We start from the raw sequence: 26346 nt of genomic DNA, 5'->3' as shown, positions 1-26346 counted from the left end.
GGGGTGGGGGGGGGGTGGGTGACATCCAGCCGTCCACCAACCCGGGGCGCTGCCGTTCCCAGTAGAACAGGACATTTGGCCCAGTGGATCCCCGGCAGCAACGAAATAAAAATATTTAAAGAGCAGGGGGAGGAATTTTATTACCATTGTTTACTTTATTTTTTTAAAATTATCTGTTGTTTTTCACCAAATCAATTATTTTTACGGGTATTAGCCAGCCCGGTAAATGGGGGTTTGGAGTCTCCAAAGGTCCTTCAGCCAGGGTAATGAAGATTGGGAGAAGTAAAGGATGGCCCAAAAATCGAAAACCCTCTAATTTTTAAGTCACGCCCTTTTTCCTTTACCCCTCGCTCCCCCAAAAATTATTTTGGAAAAGGGGGGCCAACGTGCTTGGGCCCACGAAACCTAGACATTTTTTTAATGACCCCCTATCAGGAAAATTTTGAAGGTGCAGATGTGATAAGCAAATTTTTCTTGTATACCCCTTTGGAACCTCCTGGAAAGGGTTGTTTAATCGGGCAAAATTAAAAATATTCAGAACCCCTCGAAAAGGGTTTATTCTGAAACACTCGCATCAAAACATTTGGTATTTTGGGTATTCTAAAATACGGGGGGCTACACCATAAAAAACAAAAAAACTAAAGCCAAGCCCTTTTAAACACAAGAAAAAACTTTTCACTGTAAAAGATTTTTGTGATTTACATTAGAATTCCTCAAAAAGAGTATTACCAGTTACTTTCACGCGTAAGTGCAATGCTTGGGGGAAAACAAAGAGACAATTCACAATTGAAAATGTACAGCGAATAGTACTTTTTAAACTACTGTTGTAAAGACTGTTTTGTCGGGGGCTGCGCCAAGAAAAATGTATGAAAACCCACAGGGAAAAATTATGGAGCCGGGCACATTTCTGAGGGATGCTTTTAAAACCCCCTACGGGCCGAAGAGGTGGAGGGGATTTGAACTGTTTTTGAACCTTCAACGCCCGCCTGGTAGACAAGGAGGTGCTAGGGGTTTCCAGACATCATGGGGAGCGAGTACGGAATGTAGAAGGGGGAGTCCAATTTCTTTTTCCCATGATAAAATTGGGAAGCATGGAAAAGTGGGAACAAGTCGGATAAAATAGGAAATTTTTTGTCACCTGCCCTTAAATTTACCCCTGAAAATTAAGCTGCCCCGACAGCGCAGTAAATTTGGCCAAAAAAATGACACTGACCCCGGAACCTCTTTCGACCGAATTGTGGAGTAAAAATTTGCCACATGGCATCCCACACTGACCAGGGAACCCTGTCAAAAAGAAAAGTATTATTTTATGGCATTTAAACAACACCCTCATACTACAAAGCCAATTGGAGCCAATTTGGATTGGACCCAAATTTTGGTCCCTGGGGGAAATTCTTCTCTGCATTTATCCATATTTGGGCTAGTGAATCAAGAAGTACAACACTAGTCCGTGCAGTGGGCTGCCCTGAGTGGCCCCGGGGGCTGTGGGGGGGGGTAGGGGCCTTGCTCAAGGGCATTCAGTGGGGTCTGGGGCATTAAAAGGGGAAACCCCTTGGGTTGCCAACCAGTGCTCAAAACCCACGAGCCAGACTGCACCAACACACATGTGGCCAATGCTTTTTTCCATGAGTGTTTACTGCTTAAAATCTACCTTCTTGGGGTATGACCCAGGAGTAAATGACGCCAGGTGCGTAATTTCAGCTCGTGAAATTCAAACGGGTTCTCTCTGCAAAAAGGGGATGGGAGGCCAAAGAGGGTTTGCCCTTTTATAAGCGGGGGGCAGGTAAAGAGCATAAACGTGCCAGGTTTGGGGGCAGCCCCCCTGTGGTTAATTTTGGCTTTTTGTGGCTTCGGCAAGAATATATCTCAAAATCCATGAAAAGGAATGGAAGCAGAGGCCCGGGGCCCATTTTTCAAAGGTGTATGTTTGAATTTTTCCGTTTTTGGGTTTGGAAGAACGAACAATTAGCGGGCAATTGTTGCAAGAAATTTGTTGAATTTTACAAAAATTAGCGGGAAATTTTTTTATTGCCAGCATTTGCTTTAATTTTACTTCAATTAGCTGGCAATTTTTTCCCACCCCAATTTTGTTTTAATTCCAAAAATGAGCTGAAACTTTTTTGCCAGCAAATTTTTTGAAATTTTTTTAAACAATTAGTAGTAACTTTTCCAGCAATTAATTTAAACTTCACCTTAGGGGGAATTGAAAAAGAAGATTGGCCAACGGCTGGCCCCCCGAGCCTGAAATTCCCCCACTTAAAAAAGGGCAGGTGTTTCAGTTTTTTGTCCCAAAACTGGTAGACAATTTCCCCCTATCGCGGCTTGCACCAAAACCCCCCTAAGCCCAATTTGGTCGAAATGAATTTTTGCATAAACTTACTCCCCTACCACGCTGCATCACCCCGCCCTTTTTGCCGGGTCATTTTCAAACACAACAGCACCAGAGTAAAAAAAATTATGTATAAAGCACACACGCTTAAAAATGAATGACCAGGGGGCTAGCTATAGGGGGGACAAGGAGGGATTTGCCTTAGGCCTAGGACCCTCCTGCAGGTGCAGGGGGGAGGGGCCCCTTATGATTTGGCAGGGGGTTGGGGGCCCCACTCTTCCTGGGGGCCCCGTGCACAAATTTTCGCCAATGTGAATGACTTTTTGGGAACGATTACCCTTTTTGAGGAAGAAGCGCTTATTTACACTTTGGTTTTCTCTCTCTCTCTCTCCTCCTCTTCCCTCTCTCTTTCAAAGACAAGGCCCAAATTTTTTAAAAATTATCCTCAGACATCGTCGGAGATATCTTTCAACAATGTTTTTGGTCCTCATTAATTAATTTTTGAAGCCTTTTAAACAATTTGGCAATTTTAATATGGGGCTTGTTTGATGTTATCACAGCATATGAAACCCCATAGACCATCTCTAGACAATTTTTAACTGTACCTTAAAATAAGTATTCAGTAGATTTTGAAAAGCATTGGGGTTTATACACAGGCAATGCATTTTTGAATTGCATGAAAGTACAACCGATAGTTTAAGATCCTAGGGTTCTGTATCATATTTTGAAGCCATGTCATAGTGTTAAAGTGGGCGGGGGACAGTTCTAGCCAGGGGACCCGGCAGGGGGGAAGGGGGAGGGGGGGCGTTTATGAGCCCGGAGAAAGCAAAGTTTAAACAAAAAATGATAAAACAAGGAGGAGACAGTTTGTGAGGAGGGACAAGGCAAAGAAGTGCCCCCCCCCTTCACCCCCCATGACGATGGGGGCCTCAACATGGGATTGGGGGTCACTGCATGGCTTCTCTGTGAGGCCTGCAATGGGCTCCCCGATTGAGCATTTTTGTATTTCCATTTGACAATTGCCTGCACAAGGCTAAAGATTATACTTTTATGGAAGCAAAAAGTTTCAATGGAGCTATACACGAAAATGCAGAAAGAAAAGAAATCTGTGAAAATTGTTGGTAGACATGAGTTTACCCCGCATGCTAGATTTTAAGCTTTAAGGCAAAGGAAACCCCCAAATGTTAAGTTAAACAGTTTGACAAATGAATTAATCATTTGCATACTAGATTGTTACAAGGTGACAAAAATTTCCAAACATTCACCCTTCCCCGGTTTAAAAATTTGGGAAAAAAAAAAAAAAAGAATATATAACTCAAAATATGTCATGCATTTCTTGTTTTGCGCTTCAATAATTTTTTTAAAGTTTTTGTTTCCCTTTGGGGCCCTTTTATGTTTACTTTCAGCTTCACTCAAAATAAAAAAGAAAAAAAATTAAATTTGGTACTGTTTTAGGGGACCAAGACACAGACTGGACAGGTGAGCAGTGGGTGGGAGTAAAAAAGGGGGGTTCTCAAAAATCCCCTTGCCAAAATTATTGGGGGGGTCACAAATTTTCTTTTTCCCAGGGTCTCGATTTTCCCGAACGCCACTGTGTTGGCGGCCCCTTGGGGCCTAGTTTTTCTTTTTTCCCAAAACTCAAAATCGGGCTTTGGCGGTTTTTTGGTAGCAAACCGACGAAAATGGAAGTTTACTTTTAAAAAAGGACAAATGAAAATTTTTTGGAACGAAGTTTGATATGTGCATTAAAAAAAGGGGGCCAAAAAACCCTCCCTTTTAAAATTCCTTTTTCTTTTTTTAAAAACATTTAGAAGGGGCCCCTCGTTTTTTAAAAGTAGTTTAGGGCAGGAACATCAATGATTTGGAAAATTGTAGGAACTTGTACCTTTTGATACAGTTTTTCGTTACTCTGTTTCACACTTTACCAAACCCAAACTGTCAAAAAATTTTTGGCCCTCACTTTTTTAATAATTTATGCCGTGATCAATGATTGCCAATGCCGCCTGATTACTCTGGCAAGATTCACTTTCCCCACTTTAAAAACCCGGACGGGACACGCTTTTTTTGCTGGGCGAATGGCAAAAGCAAGCCGCCCCCCCCACTCCTAGCGCCAAATGGTTGGGAACAATTGATTAGCGATAAATGAGTGTTGGTTGTTGACAAGGGGCTGACAGCATGTGCCAGTTGCAGCTGCCGGCAGGTTGCTGACAGCCTGTCCGCCTGGCAGTTGCTGGTTTGGCCCCCTTTGTTTTTGACGGGGGGTTGACGGCCGGGGGCTGTCCGGGGGGCTGTGGGGGTTTACCCAGGCGCATCAACCCCAGGAAGGGCGGCAGGGGCCATAACCACCGTCGTCGGGCAGTTGGCCCCTGGGGGTAAAGGTTTTGGCCCCGCATTTTTAATGGTTGGGTTGATTCACTTTGGAGATCTTGTGCAAAAAAAAGTTTGGTGTTTCTTGATAAATTACTTAGCCCATTGTTTGGTTTGACAAATGCTTTCCCCTACAGCCTTATTGAGACTTTTTTTTGAATTTCCTTTGGTGATTAAATAAAAGTCCTCTTGAGGAAACTATCACGCACTGTGACAACTCATGCTAATGATTTATTATTTTTGCCCACTCATGCAAGGCTGAATTTTTGAAGTTAAAGCTTAGAGCAGAGTGGCTTTGGTACATCTATCTCAGATGGTGGAGGATGGGGACGATCCATGTTTTAAGGATCTAGCGGGGGGGGGCAGCAGGGGTGGAGGGGGGAGGAGGCGGGCGGTGAGGGGGGGACATGTGCCATGGTCAATTTGTTTTGAAAAAGGAAAAAGTGTTGTAATTTTAAAAAGACTTTCTGGCAACTGTTTTTTTCTGCAAATTTTTTTTGTACATTTAAAACAATTTGCTGGAATTATTCCCCCTCAATTTGCTGAAAATTTTGTTGAAATCTTTTACGGGTTTAAATTAATATACTACTACACTAACTACTACTACATAATAAAAATAATAACTAGAAAAGCACCCAGAGTGGCAGCCTCCCCAAGGGAATTAAGTTTTTTTTAGAACATCAGTGGGATATTGGAAATTTTATGAGGTTAAACCCCATTTGTGTGTTCCAGAAAATTAAACAGTCAATTTGTAACTAGTTATACTGTTTTTTTTTTTATAATTACCCTGGCCTTTGATTAACTGTGGCCCCGTTTTTTTCCCCCGTGGTTTGTGGTTTGGCAAGGCTACATGCTTTTGTGAATTTACTATGCACGCCTATAAAATGATTTATAAAGGGTCAGGGTTGTGGTCACATTTTTAAAAAACGTTTGGATTGGCGCACCCCTTTCCCTTTTTAAAAATTTCACAGCATTTAAATCAATTTAAAGCCCAAGGGAATTTTCCCAAGTATCAGCCTAACCCAGCTTGTGTTTTTACAAGATAAAAAAAAAACGCTTTGAAAACTTGTGATCACACGACGTGGCCTAGATTGTAAAGGGGGAAGTAATGTTTTTGACCAAAAAAAACGAAAAAACACAGAAAAAAGTTGGGTTGGGCCCTTTTTTTTTTGCCTACGATGGTAGCATTTTCCTGGATGTCGGTGAAGGTAAGCGGCATTCCTTCTGGGAAAAAATCAACACCGTTGTTAATCGTCGGATTGCTGCGGGCTTTGTGGTTTCCATCTGCAACGGGGATAAATTTTGGTGAAGTGTGGCTAAGCTTTTTGACCAGCTTTGGAATTTGCCGCCACAAATTCCAATTTTTTTGTCGATGGTGTTTCCCCAATTAATTCGACATTATTGTAAACCGAAATGACTGCGGGGGGCATGTCCACCACAGCAGGCATTCCACTTCAACAAAATTTTAGGAGGCAGGGGTAATTCATTTCAAGGATTTTTGTTAACTTCAACGAGGGTGTCCCAAAAAGGGTGTGTGAGGAAATTTTTTTTTATGATAGCAGGTTTTGGAGCTGGGGTCAAAAAAGACAGCCTTTTCCTTTTTGCTTTTGGGGGGCACACCCCTTGGAATATTCCCCGGTGCTGCCCCCTTTTGCAGACTGTCGGGCTTTTTGATCCGGTCCATCTCGCAAACAACTTGGGGGTAACTTTAAATGTACGAAGGGGGTGTAAGGGAATTTACCCCATTTTGGGAATACAGCCTAAATTTTTTGGGAAAGGTAGCCTAATTAATTCGACAGCATTGCGAACCTATCACAGTCCACAACAGCATGGAACAACAATCACATTCCAATTTTGGGCACCCTCTTTAAATTTTAAACCCAAACGACTGGGGGGTGGCACGCCCTGAAAAAGCAATGATAAATATGGCCCAAAACAAACAAAATTCCATATTTGGCAGCGGAATTATTTGACAGGATTGTTTCCGCGCGAGAACAATTTTAGGGGGGAAATCAAATGCACTTTGTGTTGGAGCGGGCGGCAAAGGGGACTCTCTCCCTGTTCCCTTTTTGTGCCCGAAAGGGGCAGGCACGCCGGGGTTTGAGCCGGCGCGCCCCTAGGGGCGCAAAACCTTGGGGGCAAAACTATGATAATAGGCAAGGTGCTCATGTAACGGCGCCCCTGTGGCAGGCAGGAAAAAGCAGCGCACGAACGAACGAACAAACACAGGGAAATACACAAACCCGGCGATCAATACCTCCTTTGGGGGAGGAAAATTAATAATAAAAAGAAAAACACACAACAGTGAAGCCCCAAGTCCAATGGGCCCGGGCTATTAGACTTTTGTTTGGGGGTCGGCTGACAGATTACTTTTGGCATCATGGTTGTTTTTAGCATTCCTGTAGCCCTTTGCCGGTGATGAAAAAACGGCCAAGGGGGGCCCCATGGTTTTGGGGCTGGTGGCTCCGAGTCGCTGCGCTTATCACGCAAACAATGCAGGTTAAAAACAAAGAGATGAAACATCTTTGATAGTTTTTGTTTCCCGAGTATCTTACTTTTACACATACAGTGCCTTCAAGAAGTCACACACCCCTCTTCAAATGTCTGGTTTTTGTGATGTAAAAATAATGACAAAAAGACAAATAATTCACAGCTTTTTCCACCTTCTATCTCAACTACTAACCTGTACAATGCAATTGAGAAACAAACCTAAGGCTTTAAAGGAAAACGATAGTAAAATGTTTTTAAAAAATCAATTAACATGGTTGCATAAATATACATACCCTTAAATTAATACTTAGTTGCAGCACCTTTGGCTTTTCTGGGCATTCCAAAACCTCAATATTATTCTGGTTAAGCATTCTTTGTAGATTTGGGCGTGTGCTTAGAGAAACCGTCGTTCTTAAAGATTAGTTCCTCTGCATTTTCCCTTTCTACCAGGGGGGGCCCAAGATTTTGTGCCACTACGACGGCCCCTGTGGAAAAGTTCACCATTCCTTCCCCCTAATGAAGGCCCCAGTTACAGGTGAAAGAAAAACAGCACAAAAGAACAATGTGCCTACCACCATACTTCACATTAGGTATGGTGTTATTACCTTCGCCAAGACAAAAGTCGGGCGAAGGTTATGTTTTGACCGCNGTGTATTATTTATTTATTTATTTGTGAAATATGTTTGTTTGTTTGTTTTTATGTACTTTGTATAACTCAGACAGAAACTGAGCCGATTTTTATTAAATTTAGTGGGAATGATGGGGTTTTGGTCCCATGACCCAAGGCAACAATCGATGACTTTTTGGGAGGTGATTTGGGTACAACGGTCAAAGGTCAAGGTCACGACGAAAGGTCAAAAACGAAAATTGAGCGCGATTTTCCATGAAAATTTTAGTGGGATGATTGGTCCATGGACCCAAGGAAACAATCGATTTCTTTTTGTCTGGAGCAGTGATTAGGTCAAATGGTCTCAAGGTCACGGAAAAGGTCAAAAACAGTAAATTGAGCCGATTTTTATGAAATTTAGTGGGATGATTGGTCAGGACCAAAGGAAAACACATCGATTGACTTTTTGGGAGTGGATTTGGGTCAAGCAGGTGCTCAAGGTCACGATAAAAGGTCAAAAACGGTAAATTGCGCCGATTTTTATGAAATTTAGTTGGGATGATTGGGATGCGACCCAAGGAACAATGTCGATTTACTTTTTGGGAGTGATTGGTGGTTTCACAAGGTCAAGGTCAAGGTTTCAAGAAAAGGTCAAAAACGTAAAATTGAGCCGATTTTTGTATGAAATTTAGTGGGGTGAATTGGTCATGACCCAAGGGAACAGTGAGTACGTTTTGACTCCAGAAACAGGGAAGTTCGACACATTGGGTCTCAAAGGTCAAGGTCAAGGGTCACGAAAAAGGTCAAAAACGTTTTTTTTTCTGCCAAGCACTATATGACAGGAAACAACGTGTTGCATGACTGAATTGAATAAGAGGTCACGAACTGGGGCCAAAACCAAAAATGTAATATTGACGATAACTTTCCGGTCCGATTTAAATGAAACTAACACCAAAATTTGGAGAATGTTAAGATGCCCCACACTCTGAAGATGGCCGGAAAAAAAAAAAAAAAGAAAGTGGCGTAGGCGAAGGTTTGCGCATCTACCGAGTGCCCGTTCGAGTTTATATTATAAAAATTGACTAGGTTTTATATTAACCTGCAAGGCTACCCACGTTTTTAGGCAATGTTTTGTCTTTTTCTTTCTTCATACAAAGCCGGAGCACGGTGGGCAGGACTCAAGCCCAACTAGATAATTTCAAAATATGTAGAAGTTTAAATATTGTATGGCTATGTACAGATATATCAACTGGTGAAAGTGGAATTACACCCCTTCACAGTTTTTTTTTTTTTTTATGTTTTTTTTGTGTGTTTTGTTTGCCTGTGCAGATGTTTTGAGTATATCTTTTCATAGGAAAGCATTACAGAGGGGTCTATTCAGCTGGTAATCAGCAAATTCTGAAAAATGCCCGCCTCCCCACTCGACCCCCTGCAAAAAATGTATTGTGATGGCTTTAAAACATCCAATAGATCATATCCACAATATAGCAGAACTCCGCTCTGGATTACTTTTGTGCACAAAAAAAACTGTAAAATAAGTAGCACACCCTACGCTTGTTTTAGCGACATTGCCTGAGTTACCATTGTACAGACTCAATTTATCTCCAGAACTATTCGTGGTCAGATTTCATTATATTTTCAGGGCTAAGAGTCCCAGACCTTGAATATCATATATTACAATTTGCAGCACTGTAAGTCAAATCACAACCGCCCCCCCTAATAAATGTGCCTCTACGTTTGGTCGATATCATATGTTCTAGGGTTATCCAAAAATGTCTGGTAAAAACGCTCAAAAGTTTCTATACACATGTTAAGGTTCATCCTTTGGTTAAATGGTTCTGATATGTGTACCACCCCCCCTTGACTTTTCACATTTACACATAGGTAGGGGCATATATCTAACAAAAGCTCCAATGGTTGCTTGAGATACAGAGGTCCAAAGATGGGAAAAAAATAATTTGCACCAATGTATGGAGAAATATTTCCAATACTATGACACTAAGTTAGGAACATTTCTGTTTGGTGTTTTCTGAAAGAGGAGGTTGGTTTTTTCAACAACCATATAATAAAAATGGGATGGTGTTTTGCATCATTCCTTTGTTTATACGGGGGAAGAAACCTTCAAAATCTCAATTGGCTACAATTACTTGAAGCCTAGGAGGGCCCCATGTCCACCAACCGGACTTGTCGCAACTCTCTCAAATCCATGGCTCTGATGTCCCCAACCCCTTAAAAAAAAAAAAAAAAGGTGAACAAACACAGATGGATTACCCCTGGTGAATGACAGAAACGCAAATTCTAGGGGAAACCAGAACACTTGTAAATGAATTGATTGTATGCCACCACAGCCAAGAATAGCCACCAATTGCACATGGCTTGATAGACAGTAATGATTTTAATTGTAAAATTCAATAATAATAATCATCATCATCATGTTAGTAGTAGTGGTCACCGTTAAGTAGTAGTAGTAGTAGTTAGTAGTAGTGGTCTAGTGGTTAGCGGTAGGTAGTAGTAGTATTGGAATTTAAAGTGGATGAAATAGGGAGAGGATTTAAAGAATTTGTAGCACTCTTGTTTGCAAACAAGGGGACTCCCATCCTAACTAGGTCCTTTCAATCAGCACCTGTAACTTTATATTTGATATGACGCTTGTGTCTTACTCGTTTACGTTACAGCTGTATTGGCAAAAATAACCTTAATTCATACTGGCTAGAGATTCCCTCATCCAATTTTGACAGCATGGTCCTCTGGAGTTGTAGCTAGAAAGAGTTTGCTTTGCACTGCAGTATTTCAATATCAGGTGAATAGTTGAAGGCACAGAAATTCCTATTGGCACCAGACCAACCATGTGGTTCTTGTCACAGTGTTGTAATATAATTCAGCCTGCTCTGCCATCAGTTTATCATATTAGTACCACATGCAATGTTGACAAGTTGATTGCAGGTTAGCAGCAGTGGTTTACAAACATATCATGGCCTTGGATACTTGTAGACAATGTTCATTACTTGATAAAGTTCATAAGCACATTGATCCAGGTGAGAATAATAGAAGCCGGAAGGAAAAGCTTTGCCGCATGCAAAAGCTCGTTCAGATATGGTGGTGGATTTGGGGGCGGGGTGCACAGTGTCTAAAAGTTAAGGGGTACCTCTGTCGTGGGACTGGTGGCTGGGGGCTGGGACTGTTTTTCTGGTCGCATAGGAAAGTAAAAGTTTATTAGAGGTGACACATAGGAGGAGGCCAGTTTGTAAAGAGGTATCCTGATTGTGAACTTCCCGCCCCCCTCATCCTCCTGACCGAAGTGCCTTGAGCATGTGGGTGGTATCCTGACTGAAATCAAAAATATGATGTCATTGACTTCAAGGTACCAATTTCGTTGTACCTGTACAATGACAACAAAGTTCATTCAAAGTTTCATTCAGGTGTTCCTCATTGAAGTGCCAATGACGGATGATTGACACACAACAATATGAGTGCAGATTACCTTATGCACATCAATGACAAGGGCAAGCTACGCCATAAAAGTCAATCATAAGAGCAGGCCCTGGTGATTGAAAGTTAAGTGTGTATAAAATAATTTGTCACAGGCCAGAGCAGTTTAACAGTTTCTTGACTTGTTTAATACATTTCATTTTTTTTTTTTTCAAAGATTCACTAACCCATCAATGAAGTCAATTGGTGGCATCAAGGGAAAATCATATCAACCCTTGTTTTATTACAGAGTGGTTTTTTTATGGACTTCTATCAAACTGGTATTTTCTTTTCTTCCAAAAAAAAAACCATCTTGAATTTATTGCGAACGTAGCGCCAGTGAGAAACATGTTGCGTAGTCACTTATCATTCGGCGATAGTAGTAACTTAAAAAAGATGAGGGCCAGAATCCCTGAAAAAAAATATCAGAAATATTGAGCTGAACAAAACAGCTTTGCCTGGGCCCGGGATTTAAAGTGTCTGACTGAAGAGACCCTCCCATCCAATACATGCAATGTAAATTGAGTACCCAATCTTGATTCCCCCTTATGTCCTTGGCCCAGAACATTCACCACTTCCCGCTTCCCTCTGCACTATTTTGATCACAGGTTATGTCCACCGCAATGCGCTTTACGATCATTAAAAGGAATGAGGGCAAAACACCATTTCTATTTTTTTGCTATGTTGTTAATAAAAATATCCTATTACAGACACAACAAAAAACAAGTTCACAGCTGGTGTCTTACTTTGGGAGGTATTGCTCTAAAAGATGGTGGGGTTTTTTTTCATGACGCCACTTTGGATGGTTTGAGGGATGCATGTCACACTGCATTGAGATTTGAAAAGGCATTATACAAAGTAAAGGGGGCAAAACACCATCCCAATTTTAGATTATGTGTTAATAGAATATCCTCTTCGAGAAGAAACAACAAACAGCACCAGTTCAAAACCGCCGTCATCTAGTGGAAATATTGCTCCAAAACAATGCGTGTTTTTCCTTTCCCATGATGCTGACTTCCTGGAAACTATTTTGGAACTATGCCATTGGCCTACATGAGCCGCCATCTTTGTGTGAAAATGGAACACCAAAAACAAGGGGATTGGCCACCTTCTAGGATGGATTTGGGTTTCAGTCAGAATATACTGAAATACTGAGCTGAACAAGTATAACATCAATATTGGTATCAGAGATTGGTAAGGTTTGTAGTGTACCAATGACTTGGCTATTCATTTTAGGTGTAGTGTTAAAGCCATTTTTTCTAAGGTAACAGGGCTTCTAAGGTACAACTGCATGTCCACACAGGAATGAGTTTTTAAATTCTTTAAAAATAATGGGGCAAAACACCATCCCAAATTTTTAGATATGGTATGAATAATAATATTATCTTTCAGAGGCCACCAAACAGCAAGTCAAAAATGGTGTCATAGATTGGGAATATGCCTCCAAATAATGGTATAAATTAGTTTTTGCATTTTTGGACCTCTGCATTTCAACAACATTGGAACATTATATAAAAGATGATGTAATGTGAAAGTCATGCGAACATATGACCATGTACCAAGGATGAACCTCGAATGTTTGAAAATTTGAGGTTTTTATGGACATCTGCAAACCCTTGCAATTTTATTCAAAGAAAAGTAGAGGCCAGCAATTAAGGTGTTAATTTGACATACAGCTGTGCACATTGTAATGTATGATTGTCAGGTCTATGACTCTTAGCCCTGATAAAAATAATGGAACCCACCCACAAATAGTTTTGGAGATAATTAAGTCGAATCTGGTCAACTAAGGCAGTGAAGTGACACCAAAATCAGGGGAGGGGGTGTCCTTATTTACAGCTTTTTTGGGGAAAAAGTATGCACAGCTGAAATCTGCAATGGTGGATATGTTCTATTGGATGTTTAAGCCATTCACATATATTTGTTGCAAGCAATCGAGGGGGGTCGAGTGGGACCATTTAGCTGATTCCAGCTGATGACCAGAAATTTAACTTTGACGCAAATGATTAGGACCTTTTAACCACATAGTTTTAACCGCTTAAATTTTGTTCACTCAGAAAAAAAACAAAGACAGCCATTCATGTTTGAACATATACTCACAAAAGTGATACACCCAGATTAAATCCCGGTAGAGAGGGGCTGTGTGGGCTCGAACGTTGCGAAATGAAACAAAAGAAAAGGGGATGACAAGGAGGTCATCAGTGTGCGTTCAACCTTTCTTTGTGCATGGAACTTTGTACATTTGAGTCTGCGTCTGGTTTAAATAGATTGGTGTGAGATTTGGATTGCAATCCTATGGAGAATATCATGATCTGCTTCAGTAGTCACAGGGCATTTGACATGCAGTTTCTTTAGGTGATATTTTCAGATTGCCAATGTTGACAGCATTCATGCATCCCCAAAAACCATGTCAGACCACTACCATGCTTGGCTATTGAGAGGATACGAGGGACATTGGTGTTTGTACAAACTAACTTGTTTACCCACCACACATGCTTGACACTAAAGCAATTTGTTTATCTTTGGGTCTCCAAGAGAGATGAACAGACCAAGGATATGGAATCACTGGACCATGTCGTGTGAGCTGAAGAGACCAAGATAAACCAATATACTTTAGATGGTGTTCAAGCATGTGTGTGGTGGGAAACAAAAGTGTGAGTTTTAACAAGAGTGTATCCTATCAAAGCCAAGCATGGAGTGGGACTGACATGGTTGGGGATGCAGAAATGCTGTCAACATTGGTAATCTGAAATACACCTTAAAGAAACATGCATTTCAACATGCACTGTGACTACTGAACGCAGATCCTGATATTCCCATAGGATTGCATTCAAATCTCACACCAATCTATTTAAGCCTGATTATGATGCAGACTCAAAATGGAAAAGATTCAAATGCAAAGAAAGGTTGAAACACACACTGATGACATCCCTTTTTCATTTGTTTCATTTTTGAGACAATTCGAGCCAACACCGCCCCTTCTCTACCGGATTTAATCTGGGGGTTACTCACTTTTGTGAGTACTCAAAAATCTTTTTGCAAAACTTGAGGGGTGTATTCACTTTCGTGGATAGCCAACTGTTGATATTTTTGTTATATGAGGAGCGTCCGGCAACGCCATTCAGGGCCGTGTTTTGTTATAAAATAACGCTGGATTAGCCAAATGTTTTGCCTGAAAAATAAGATGTAAAATTTCACTGGACTTAAATGATGTCTACTGTTTTCTCCTTCAAATGGTTATCTCATCAATATCATTAATATTACTGTAGGCTAGGACTTATACTGCTACTACTATTATTATTCAATTCTAGACTATCTCATATTGTTATTATTATACCACATTGGACAAAGGCAACAAACCACTTTCTCCTAACATGCTTTAAAAGACGGAAAAGGTTCAGTAGAGCAATCCATCGCTCCTTTTATTCAGGGAGATGCACCACGGGGACAAGGCCATGGTTAGCCCACTTAAAGAATAATAATTATTAGGATTACGAATGTTAACTTTTAAATATTCTGGATTCAGAAAAGGCAGGCGACTTTTTTCCATTTCACTGGTTTGCATTTTAAATCAACGTCAACGTGAGCTGTCAATTGCTATTATGGTCAAATGCAACGTGGGGTGGGGGCTCCATCATACGGGGCTTAAAAATGATTAATTTTAGCTTATTATAGTTTTATTTCATATGTGAATGTGGATGATGAGTGGCATGGAAGATTTATGCAAAAGTATTATTCTTAATATCCTACGTAGATTTTGGTAGGTTAGTTGAATTGGCTGTGGGAACTGTAAGCACTATTGCAGCTCCAGTGCACCTAACGTGCGTCATGCACTATACAGTATTACGAATAGGCCAGTAATGTGCTCAGCTAAGCACAGCATGGTAATTTCTCAAACTAATGACACAAATTGCCTTGAGCAGTAGGCCAACATCGGAATCATGTGGGAATCGTGGGCGGAAGGCGGAGACAAACTATTACATGTGGTCGGGGCGGGGGGAGAGCGGGACTGGCTGAAAATCATAAATTCATTGCTGGGAGCAGGCGGGGAGAGTGGGTTGGGTACTGACACGATGCGGGGGATGCGGCGTGGTGACGGGACTGGAAAATCGGGGAGGGTGGCTGGGTGGGTGCCGGGTGGGCTGCGCGATGTCGCCTCGCAGTGTGCACTCGATTTCGGGGATACATACCAGTCAGATGGGTGGGTACATCTACATAAAAAGGAATCTATGTAATTATATTTTGATTTTATTTGTTGTTGGTTTGAAGTTGTCCTCTACCAAAGCTCAAGCCAAACCTACGCCTTGGTCTTACAATAAGTATTTTACAATTTCTGTTGAATTGTTTTAAAGTAATTTCACTTTAATACAGTAAACATATTTTTTACTTCTAAATATGTCTGTCTGATGCGGTTGTCTGGAGAAAAACAAGAAAGGACCTACCGATGTTATAAAAAAATGTAACAAAAAAACACGAAAGAGCTTGGCCAAATTACATTTAGGCTGTGCTAGCCAAGACCTTCATCTATGATAACCAACTCTCTATATTTTGGATTTTGAATCTAAACTAGCGAAAGAAAAAACACACGCACAAACATACTGTGAACACACAAAAATAACGTGTACTATGCAAGATGCCATTGACTTGAGAGGGTATTTATTTAGCTAAATTTATAGTGAATAATTAGGCCACTTTTACCAGCCGTAGATTTACTGTCACCACCGTCAGTTCGTAAAGGGCAACTCATGCCAATTTCAATGTGCTGTTGTAATTGCTCATGCTACCCTTGACTTGTCAGTACCACTTTAACGCCACAGTTTTTGTCCCAGCCCTTTCTGAGATATGAAGCTATTCTAATGGGTGCAACTTTTTGTTTACATTAAATAAAAAAACAAAGTTTTTTGAAATGTAAACAAAAGTGGCCCCCATTAGAATAGGCTCATATCTCGGTAAAAGGGGCTGAGCCAAAAAAAGGCTGGCGTTCACTTAAATGACTGTTACTTACATTATCTTTCCTTATGACGGTGTTGAATTGTTAAAGTCATAGCAAAATTTAGTCTACACAAATATTGATGTGAATCAATATGATACGAATATACTACATGTATAGTGAAATAACAAAAATAATGTTTCTTTTTGCTATTTAGGCGTTTAAGGAAGCATTGTATTGATGGTACAGATTTTGAAATTAGAAATGAAAACAGTATTAAAATAGAACAAAAGTGAAATGTTCATACATTTGAAGCTAGGCCTATATCTTTGAACCAAAAAAATGCACATAAATCACTAAAAAAATCCAGATACATATTGTAAACCAAATCAATACAATTTTAATTACTTTTAATCAGGTGCTGGTTGAACGTTATTTTTCTTCCAAACGTTCCGTTCCGGACCAGAACGGAATTTAAACGTTTCCGGTTATGAGTTCCACCAATAAATGACGTTCCCCGAACCGGTTTTTGAACAGAAAAATACTGTTTCCCGGAATGGTTCATTTCGTTCCTGTCAGATGATTACTCCCATAGGCCGAACGGGAAGTAATTAACCAAGAAAAGACGGAAGTTGCAAATGGAGGTCAGCCTACATTCCAAACTGTTTATTCAAGCAGATGATGAAAAGAAATATCCTCCAGGAAATTTGTCATTTAGGGACGACTTAAGAGGAGAAGCGGGAGAATCAACCTCAATTGATGAAAATGCAACGCTCCCACGCTTGGACTTGGGTCATTGGGGGGAGCGCTATGATGGACATTGTGAGGTTTGTGCATATTTAAAGCGGGCCATGGATGCCCAATAACGTTAGAACATCTGTTGGTGCGCTGTTACACGCGCTTCTCTGACAATGTACTTACGGGGTTTGCAATGGAAACTTTGCCCCTTTTGTATGGACAGTGGTTTCTCTTATTTAAGATGTGGAGTGGAGACTTTTGTAGTCCATAGCTCTCTCTCCATTCAGTCAGAGAATGTCTGATGTAACACAGGACGTTGAAACCTCAGCCGTCATGGTAACATGCGCAGAAAAACTAATTACTTTTTTTTTGTTTGTTTGAGGAACAGTATTAACCGGTATTAACCGGTACCCTTATTTTTAAAAAGTGTTCCTGTTCCAGAACATAAAAAATTAATCCACGTTTTCGGGTTTCGTTTCTGTTCCCTTGTAAAAGACAAAAAAGTTCCCGGTTGTCGTTTTTCGTTCCTTGAACCGGTTCAAAGCCCTGCTTTTAATGTGTCTGACGGTATGTGGACAAAACAAGGTAGGAGGAAAGCCTGATTTCTGCAAGAAATACAAAATGGGGCGATGGCCTTGTGCATTTCTGAGAAGCTAAGGACCTAGTCTACGAGGATATAACCACATTGTTTGGTTTAATTCACTGGGTTTTTTCTCCAAAATTCTACCTGTTTAGCTCACTTTCTCAAGAATCAGTGATATACAGTATACTGATGAGGCATAGGAGCTGGCCCTCAGGTGTCAAAAAGTACCCAGGCAGATCAAGCTCACAGCAAGTCCAGCCCTACTAGACAGGGGACTGTGCCCTCCATAGTGACACAACTCTTCAGCGTTGCGTCAGGCAAGAGCAATGCAAGTACTTTCTGCGTTCCTGAAAAATACGGGATCCTCCCAACCTTTGTCGGTAAGCAAACAACCATAAGCAACCAAGGAGGGGAGTCAACATGCCTAAACTGCTGCTGGTGTACTTGATAACCTATCGAATATTTTATTGCTCATAAAATGCTATATTACTCTATCAAGACCGCTATAAAAGGACTTTAGGAAAAAGCACCAACAAATACCTCCTCTGTACTGTTTAAATGGTTTCCACAAGTCTCTGTTGTCCAGTCTGCCCTTTAAATGTCTGTATGAGCATTTCCAGTCCATCTGTCTTATGTACATGTAGAGTATGTCTATGTCTTACGGTCTGGTCCTTACCGTGATCCGTCTATGTCTCATGGGAACGCAATAAATGTATTTCAAAATTCTTTGTATGACCAGTGCCATGTACAGAAAGGGACAATAAAAAACAACTTGACTGTGCTGAATGTTATGCTCTTGGTCAGACCAAGTCTCGAAGAGATTTGAAACAATGATGATGTAATCAGGTAATTCCACATGCCCCGTATCTTCAGCAACAGCACCCCAAATGCTGTGCAGCCACTGGTGCCTTTATTTTGTCCTGCTTCCACACTCAGTAGGTCCTCCCCAATTAATATTACAAATGCACATATATTCTGCTGTGCTCTGTATTCAATCCAAACTCTGTAGGTAATTAAATTAAACATTTGATTTGCGATCTTATTCCCCATGCACTTGACAAAGGAGCGTGCAAATGAGGAACGAAGTTTGCAAGTATTGTTACTTGCCCGGGGAGTCCTTTTGTTTTGATTACAGTCCCAATTCAGGATCGCAATGCTGAAACTTCTATCTGCCGCTGCCCTGTGATGACCACCGCCAGAATGTTGCGTGTGGTCTGCTGCCTTTTAAAGCAAGATGTGCAGTTCGGTTGCTTGCAGGACGCGCGTTATTTTCGGCTCGCAGGAAGCTGCCGAGGGCTAAAATTGTGGCCCAGGATCGGCCTATGGTGTCACAAAAGCCTTGTGAAAAATAAAAGGATAAGGGTCATTCTATAAAACTCCTTCTAAGGGCATTCCGTTTTTTTATCTGCATTTTTGTAACATTGGTGTTTCCATGTTTTACACCAGTTGAGGTCCAAACTAAAATCATTTAGGCAGAGCTTAATCTCAAATTAATTTAAAAAATTTTAATGAAGATTAATATTTGTTTTTTTATTCTGAAAATCATCGCGACTGACAAAGTTAATCGTAAAACAGGCATATATGAAAAATATATACTTTAACTACACCATTAAACACACTGACACGGTCATTAGTGAAGTACTCTATAACAGAGTAGATATAATAATGGCGGTAGGTGTTACAGCACACTGACCTGGCACACGAGGATCAGGCATTTCATGTTCAATCCAAGTTCTGCATAGAAACGAATGACAGCCTGTTGGCTGAAAAACTATTGCCGTCCTACAAGTGTTCTGTTGCAATCTTCTGTTTCCCTCATTCTGTTTCCAGAGGTGCGCAGAGTGCCACACAGGGTTCTGGTCACAAAACAGATCATTTCTGTAGCCTACTTATCATCTTATTCTTTCAGTCAGGGATAGTAAGTCCCACATTTGCTATGCGTCTTACAATCCTGTAAATATTCCTGTGCTGTATAGGCTATCCCTTACTGTAGTGAGTTGCTTTCAAATGATTGGTGCATATGTATAGTGTAAATATACCTACTGAATAGTGCAATAAAAGGCCATTCTTTTATTTCTTTCTTTTTTTCTTTTCTTTTCTTTCTTTTCTTTTCTTTTCTTTCTTTTCTTTTATTTTCTTTTCTTTTCTTTTCTATGCAGGCAAATTGATGAATTGAACTTGCACAGCTTCAAAAACTTGTAGTGTCATGATTAATTATAACTACTACTATTTTGTTGTTATTATTGTGTTGTAAGGTAAAAAACAACACAAAATAGAATATAATGTATAGGTCAGTGATTCTAACTGTGCAGCCAGGCCACATCTAAATTAGATTTGGGAGTGGTGCTGATGACTATTTATTTGGGTTGTTTTGTTTTTTTTGTATCGGAGGTGAGCCCTGAACAGTTTGTGAAAATTTGCAAGTGGGGCCCAAGTTAGAAAAGGATGGGAAACCCTGGTTAGGCTATAGAATGATATCCTATTGGACATTAAAGAGAAACGAAAAATTCAGGTTACTGAATGCTTTTGTATAATAATCCTATAATTATAAACATGTGTTCACAGAGGAGGTAATGGATATTCCACACATCGGTGGATCAGCGCCACGCTCAGCTCCAAAGAATGAGCGAGTGGAGGGCATCCGATGCCAGTTGGTTTAATAAGGCTGGATTTCTGCGCTTTAACAGCACTGTGGGGAATGAGGAAGGATACACAGCATGGGGAGTGCCAAAAGGCAGAGATTACAACAAAGATACATCGTGATGGGACAGATGCGGGCAGAGAAAGGACGAGTCTGCAGACCAGAATCTCCCAATTGATTTGAGGCCATACTATCAAGACAGGGTAAAAATAAACCTCTTAAGAGATTAAAACCATAATCAAATAATAAGATAGACAACCTAAAGGCGGGAAAACCTCTCATGACTAATTTTAGATGAAATTCTCACCAAGACAGACATTAGTCTGCACATAACGTAAGAGGGAGAGTATAGCCAGACATATTTATTCTCTTGTGGAGGAAAATCTACTACAGTTCGCTCCAGGAATTATAATTATGTAGAGCAATATTCATATGATTAATTAGCAATATTAAGAGTTTCAGATTTTGTGCAGATGTTAATCATCAATATTGCCGATGGTGCTTACCTCAAACACATATGGACTGTTCAGACCATTAAAAGGAAATTAGTTTTAATTGGGTACCGTAGTACAAAACATGACGAAATATTTGGATCATTTTAAACCAGGCCTACAAATGATGTTTAATGCAGAAATTTACTAATGTTATAGCACATCAGGAAAATGTGCAGGTCTAGTCAAATCCTCTTTCTTAAACTTTTAAATCAGGCATTTTCCAGAAGTGGTGTTGAGTTTGGCAAAGCCCTCAGCAGTGGCCATCCTGCCATGCTGTAATGCAGCGCCATAGACTTTACCCAACTCGATCAAGCTGACCTGGTACAGGGATGGGCAGGAGGCGATGTGGACGTGATATCCAGTGAGGAGCTGGCGGATGGAGACTGGTACTACCAGATCCACTCCCACCTGGAGTTCACCCCCCAAACGCTGGATGAGAAGATTCATGTATTTCAATTAGGTGGAGCTACCAGTTCAAGGAGCATAAAGTGATCCCCTGGGGTGAGGACAATCATCATTCTCACATGTTGATAAATACACAAGTGCAAGCTTGCATGCACCTCGCAAACACTTTCTCTCACACACACAGACAGACAGAAGCACACGAACACCAAACACACCCACACACACACACACACACACACACAAAAACACACACACACACACACACACACACCGGAACAGCGCGAGAGAGCAAAAGATTAGCAAATAGTATGCCTGAATGTCCCCCCAGACTCCTCCCTGCCTGAGCCTGAGAGGAATAAGATTGCCCTTGGGCAGCAGGCCTGGTGCTGGGGATCGTTCGTTCACTGCTGCTGGCTTCATCTACTACAAGAAGAAAGTCTGGGACTATTCTTATGTAGTTACAGGTGAGTTTCACAATACGTTGTTCTACACGGCCACAAGGTTGCGCTATAATAAGTTACAATTTTGTAAGTGAAGTTTTGTGGTTGACAATCAATCCCCTTTTACCAGTCAGGATAATAAGTGTTATTGGACTGCAAACTGCATTGATGCAGGGTCTTATGGGAAAAGCTCTAATAGGACCCATGGTTGATATGATATTCAGTCTGTTAAAACAAAAACAGACTCCCAGTGGGACATGATACATGGGGGACCTTGTTGGATACACTGGCAACAGAGGGCAATAAGGGGGTATGTTAGCAAGAAACACAGCCAATAAATCTGACAGGTAGTAAACCATTAGATCGGGGCATCCCAACTCTTTGTCCAACTTGGAGACCACGTTAAATTTCACAAATGTTCAGGGCCCACTTTCTGACCCAATATAACAATAGAAACTCAAATCAATCAACAGACACAAAATACAGTATTTATTTTTGATTTTTAGAAAATGATATCAAGGCCCATTGGGAACACCTTCACCGTTCATCATTGGGCTCCAGCAGTCCACAGTTTGCGAATCACTGCTTTAGATATTAACTAACCTCAAAGTGTCATTTACGTTATGGAAAATTAAGACTCTAGAGGATTTACCCAACCACAACTTAGGTGAACTTAACCTGGGTTTACTACTGAACTCACCATCTTGGAATTACTACCTGGTACTCCTCTAACAAGAGTCAGTCCATTTGACGATTAAAACATAAAATGTGCCGTCATTCAACAGCATATGACAAGCTTAGACAATCGTGCTTGTGCAGCTATCTTAACCTTGATTGTAAATTTTTTTTCCAGGGCCTATCACAATATGCTGGCACTAAAATTCAATCAAGGCAATCTATCATCTATCAAGACATCTATCAGTTAAGGATAATTGGATGTGGTTTGGAATTAACAAAATTTAAGGCTGATTTTTACAGTATGGTTTTTTTTTCATTGGCTTGTATAGTGTAGCACACACGGTGTACAGGGACTAAAAGACGGTTGTGGTTCCTGCATTTATTTAGAGATTTAGGATCAAATTTTAATATTTAAATTTCCAACTTGTTGGAAAATCCGCGTCTGAAAACTAACATGTCTAGCAAATGCAATGCTTTTCCCGGTGTGGGATCAGTGGGCTGTCTGACTTAGCAGGAGCTCAGCTCCCCTCCGCAGCATAACATTAAAGTACTGCAGGTAACATTTCTTTTCTGTACAGTTTCTTAATAACGTCTCAATTATATCACCCTTCAATTATATAAACCATAATTCTTTAAAATAGATTGCAATACATTTTGATACATATTTTTTTCTGGCTGTATGTGTGTGTCGTGTGTGTGTTGTGTGTGGGTGTGTGTTGTGTATGTGTGTGTGTGTGGTTGTGTGTGTGTGTGTCGTGTGTGGTGTGTGTGGTGTGTGTGTGTGCTGTGAGTGTGTGTTGTGTGTTTAGTGCGCGCGCGCGCCTCTGCACTGTTGGTGTTTATAATCTCTGTGTGTTTACTTGCACTTATGCAACTTATTGTTGAAGATGTCTGAAGTAATTGACCTCGGTTTATGTCAATAAAACAATATACAAGTACGTGGACTGTGTGGACTGTGAAATAAAAAAAAACGTGCAATTAAGTAGGGCCGACATGCACCCCATTGTTTTAAATGAGGGGGAGGGGATTCGTTCACCTTCGAGGTTTTTTTGGTTTAGCATTTTACCCCTACACCAATAATACAATCTAATAAACATCTGATGTAACATTGGTCACCATAAGTCTAATACGGGTCAAGGCTCAAATGCCAGGTGGCGCAATGGCATCTAATTAACTAAATTAACTAATAATTAGTAGTTGATATGCTGCAATGAATATGATTTTTAGATAGTCAACTAAAAAAACAAAAAAAAAACCATAGTGGCACTGGCTGTCATTGCTCGCCCCTGACGTGTTGCTACAGGTATACGCCCACTAGCCTGATTAATCATTCAACGTTCAAATCTCTTCGAGACTTGGTCTGCCACAAGCGCAAAACACAATTAAACATTTTCCCATAACGGCAGGTTTTGACCATCCTCCCTTGATTTGCTTATGATTGTTTGCTTACCGAACAAAGTGGGAAGAAGTTCTCGCATTTTACGGGAAAACTCAGGAAAGTACTTGCCATTGCTCTTGACCTGACAAATATGTCACTGACCACATACCCTTATTATCATCTAAAAAGCACATCACCACAGTCAATTATGTTAGTGTTGTTGTTGGGGGTATTTACAATATTACATATTAAACATGAAACCTTAAACAGCCGAAAGGTTCTCACACTCCTTTTGCGATTTTGTTCTTCTTTAAAGTTTTTTTTTTCTTTTTATTGCATGTCATTGGCAAGAACGATGACGGTCTGTGACCTCTCGTATTCCTCAGATTCACTGACAAATACAATGAATTTTTTTTTTTGTCAGCAACTGGGATTTGCGCACAGTAACTGTCACAAGCACACCTTAACAGCCAAACCATCATCTGTTTATATCTGACGAGGATTGATATAGGCCGTACTTATGTAGACACATTAAGAACCACACACCAGCACTGATGACTTTTTGATGTTTCATTTTGGGACATTGGGCTCACATGGCACTCAAGCGTGTCGATATAATCCAGGACGGATTGAATTTGATCATGCTGAAGCGAAAATCCTAGATGAAGTTTATTATAGTGAATCAGGGCCTAGACTGGTCGTTCGGCATTACAGGGCTTTTCCCTGTGGGCTGACTGCTCCTCGGGGGCAGCATGTCTGTGTTTGGGTATTTTGGACCACTATGGGTCGTCCGTAGTTCCGTCCTGCATTAGTGGGGATATTATTTTCTATATCGGTCTTTTTAATGTGTCTATTCTTAAGATGATCAATAAGCCCATGTTGGTCAAAGAACGCAGCAGTAAAAAGTATGAGATTGAGTGTCTATTGAGCTGCTGTGGCCAGTTGCGTTTCAAAAAAATATAGTTCTACAGGCAGAGTTCCATGGTAGTTCTACAGGTACCTTTAGGAACCTTTATTGTCAGAGGACTTTGCTGATGACTCTTGCAGGGCAATTGGAAGTCAAACGCGTTATGAATTAGTTCCTTGGAGGTAACACTGATTGTTCTTGAACTTACAGGGTATAACTAGCCCACGTGGTTCAAGAGGAATGAACATGTTCAAGTTTTTGTAGTGTATTTTCGTTGTCAACATTGCATACTAAGGGGTCTTCAGTGTACCCAGGGCCGCTGCTAAGGTTTTGCAGGCCCTAAACATGACATGGTCAGGAGGCCCCCCTTCATAAGGTAAATAATTAATAATAAACAACAAACAATAATAATTCCTGTATTCATAGCATTTGTTGTCAGAGCCAACAATATAAAGTAGGTGAAATTAAGACTGGCGCTGTCGAATTCATTGTTGATATTGGACCACGTCTGTCATTCTTCTGGTCAACGCTGTGAAGCAATTGTGAATGTTGTGGGCTACTTCAGGTTCACTGCAACGACGCAAGATGATTGTAATGTATTTATAATATTTTTTAAGGAGTCTTTTTTGGTCAATCCTCAAATTGTAGGCACGCCCCCAAATTTTGGGGGCCAAAGTTGGTTGAGGGCACAATCGCTCTGCTTACTCTGCTTATGCCCTGAGCGGGGGGGGCCCTGAGAGTACATACAAAAAAGTACATGATTGATTAAGAGTAGTACTTGCACTTTGGCTTCAGTGCCATGGTGGACTGTGCCTGTAGAAAAAAAAGAGTACGAGAGGTGATATCATTAGATATAGTAGGAAAGGAGATTTTATTGTAATTGGTGCAAGTCATTAGTGCATATAAACAAGCCATGCCACTGCCCAACACCCATTTGTCGAAGTAAGGAAAAGGAAGGACAATGTCACCGTTACTCAAAAGCCATAAGCAGAACGTCCAAAGAGCCAGGCCCGCCGCCATGGACACTGACCACAGCCAGATCCCAACAACCACAACATCACATAAAACGCTCGAGGGCACAAGTCACCCTAAAACACATTACAGTACCACTTAAGCCGGACGCGCTTTCATTTTACTTCAAAGCAACTTTGCAAGGTATTATTTTTCACCGGTATTGAGTCTACAGTCCCCTGAAAGCCAATGTGGGACTTAGGTGCCTTGCTCAGGGGGCACAGTCAGCCATGGATGGAGAGGTCAGGTGATATTTGAACCTGCAAACCTTAGATGAAACAACCAACTCTCTATCCCACTAGGGCAGGCCAGTGGCTGCCCCAAACACAACCAAAGAGTTGTTGTGTCCAGGTAATTGTTGGGTTTTAGTTAAATATGGTGTGGTTTGAGTTGGAGTATAGATTATAAATTCAAAAATTCATGCTAATAATTGTCCACAGCAAACTGCAAGTTTATGACTACAAAATTTGTTTTTTAATGGCTCAAGTGGCACACTTAGCGGCGAGAGGTGGATAAACCTTATCCAGGATAAGATGACTGATAAGCAGGGTGTCCAGGCAAAATCCTTCGACCAATCAACTCAAGGCTGGGTCACCCATACAACACATTATTGAGCACACTTATTGGCAATAAAACAATATTGCTGATTGATAAATTGATTGGCAATACATTGCAATTTGAAATCCACCGCTCCTTTTACAAAACACTAACACAAGCCATTGCATGTACGGTACCCCATGAAGTCACCCCACCACTGGGCTGAAAAGAGAGAAACAGAGCCGTTAAAGGTAGCGATCATCCTGACACAATGAGTGGAACAAGGAAAGTAATTGTAGGGCCGTATGTAACAAGGGGACCCCAGATGGGCACTACGGACTTA

The 26346-nt window shown here is 40.8% G+C and overlaps 1 pseudogene; it reads left to right on the top strand.

Moving 5' to 3' along the window:
* The first annotated feature begins 5874 nt into the window (after positions 1–5874).
* LOC134442122 (rano class II histocompatibility antigen, A beta chain-like) lies at positions 5875–26080 on the top strand (annotated as a pseudogene).
* Positions 26081–26346: the final 266 nt, after the last annotated feature.

The sequence above is a fragment of the Engraulis encrasicolus genome, unplaced genomic scaffold (genome assembly GCF_034702125.1).
Source record: "Engraulis encrasicolus isolate BLACKSEA-1 unplaced genomic scaffold, IST_EnEncr_1.0 scaffold_117_np1212, whole genome shotgun sequence".
Taxonomy (NCBI): Eukaryota; Metazoa; Chordata; class Actinopteri; order Clupeiformes; family Engraulidae; genus Engraulis; species Engraulis encrasicolus.
Note: the sequence above shows the minus strand (reverse complement) of the source record. Positions and strands in the feature narration are given on the sequence as shown.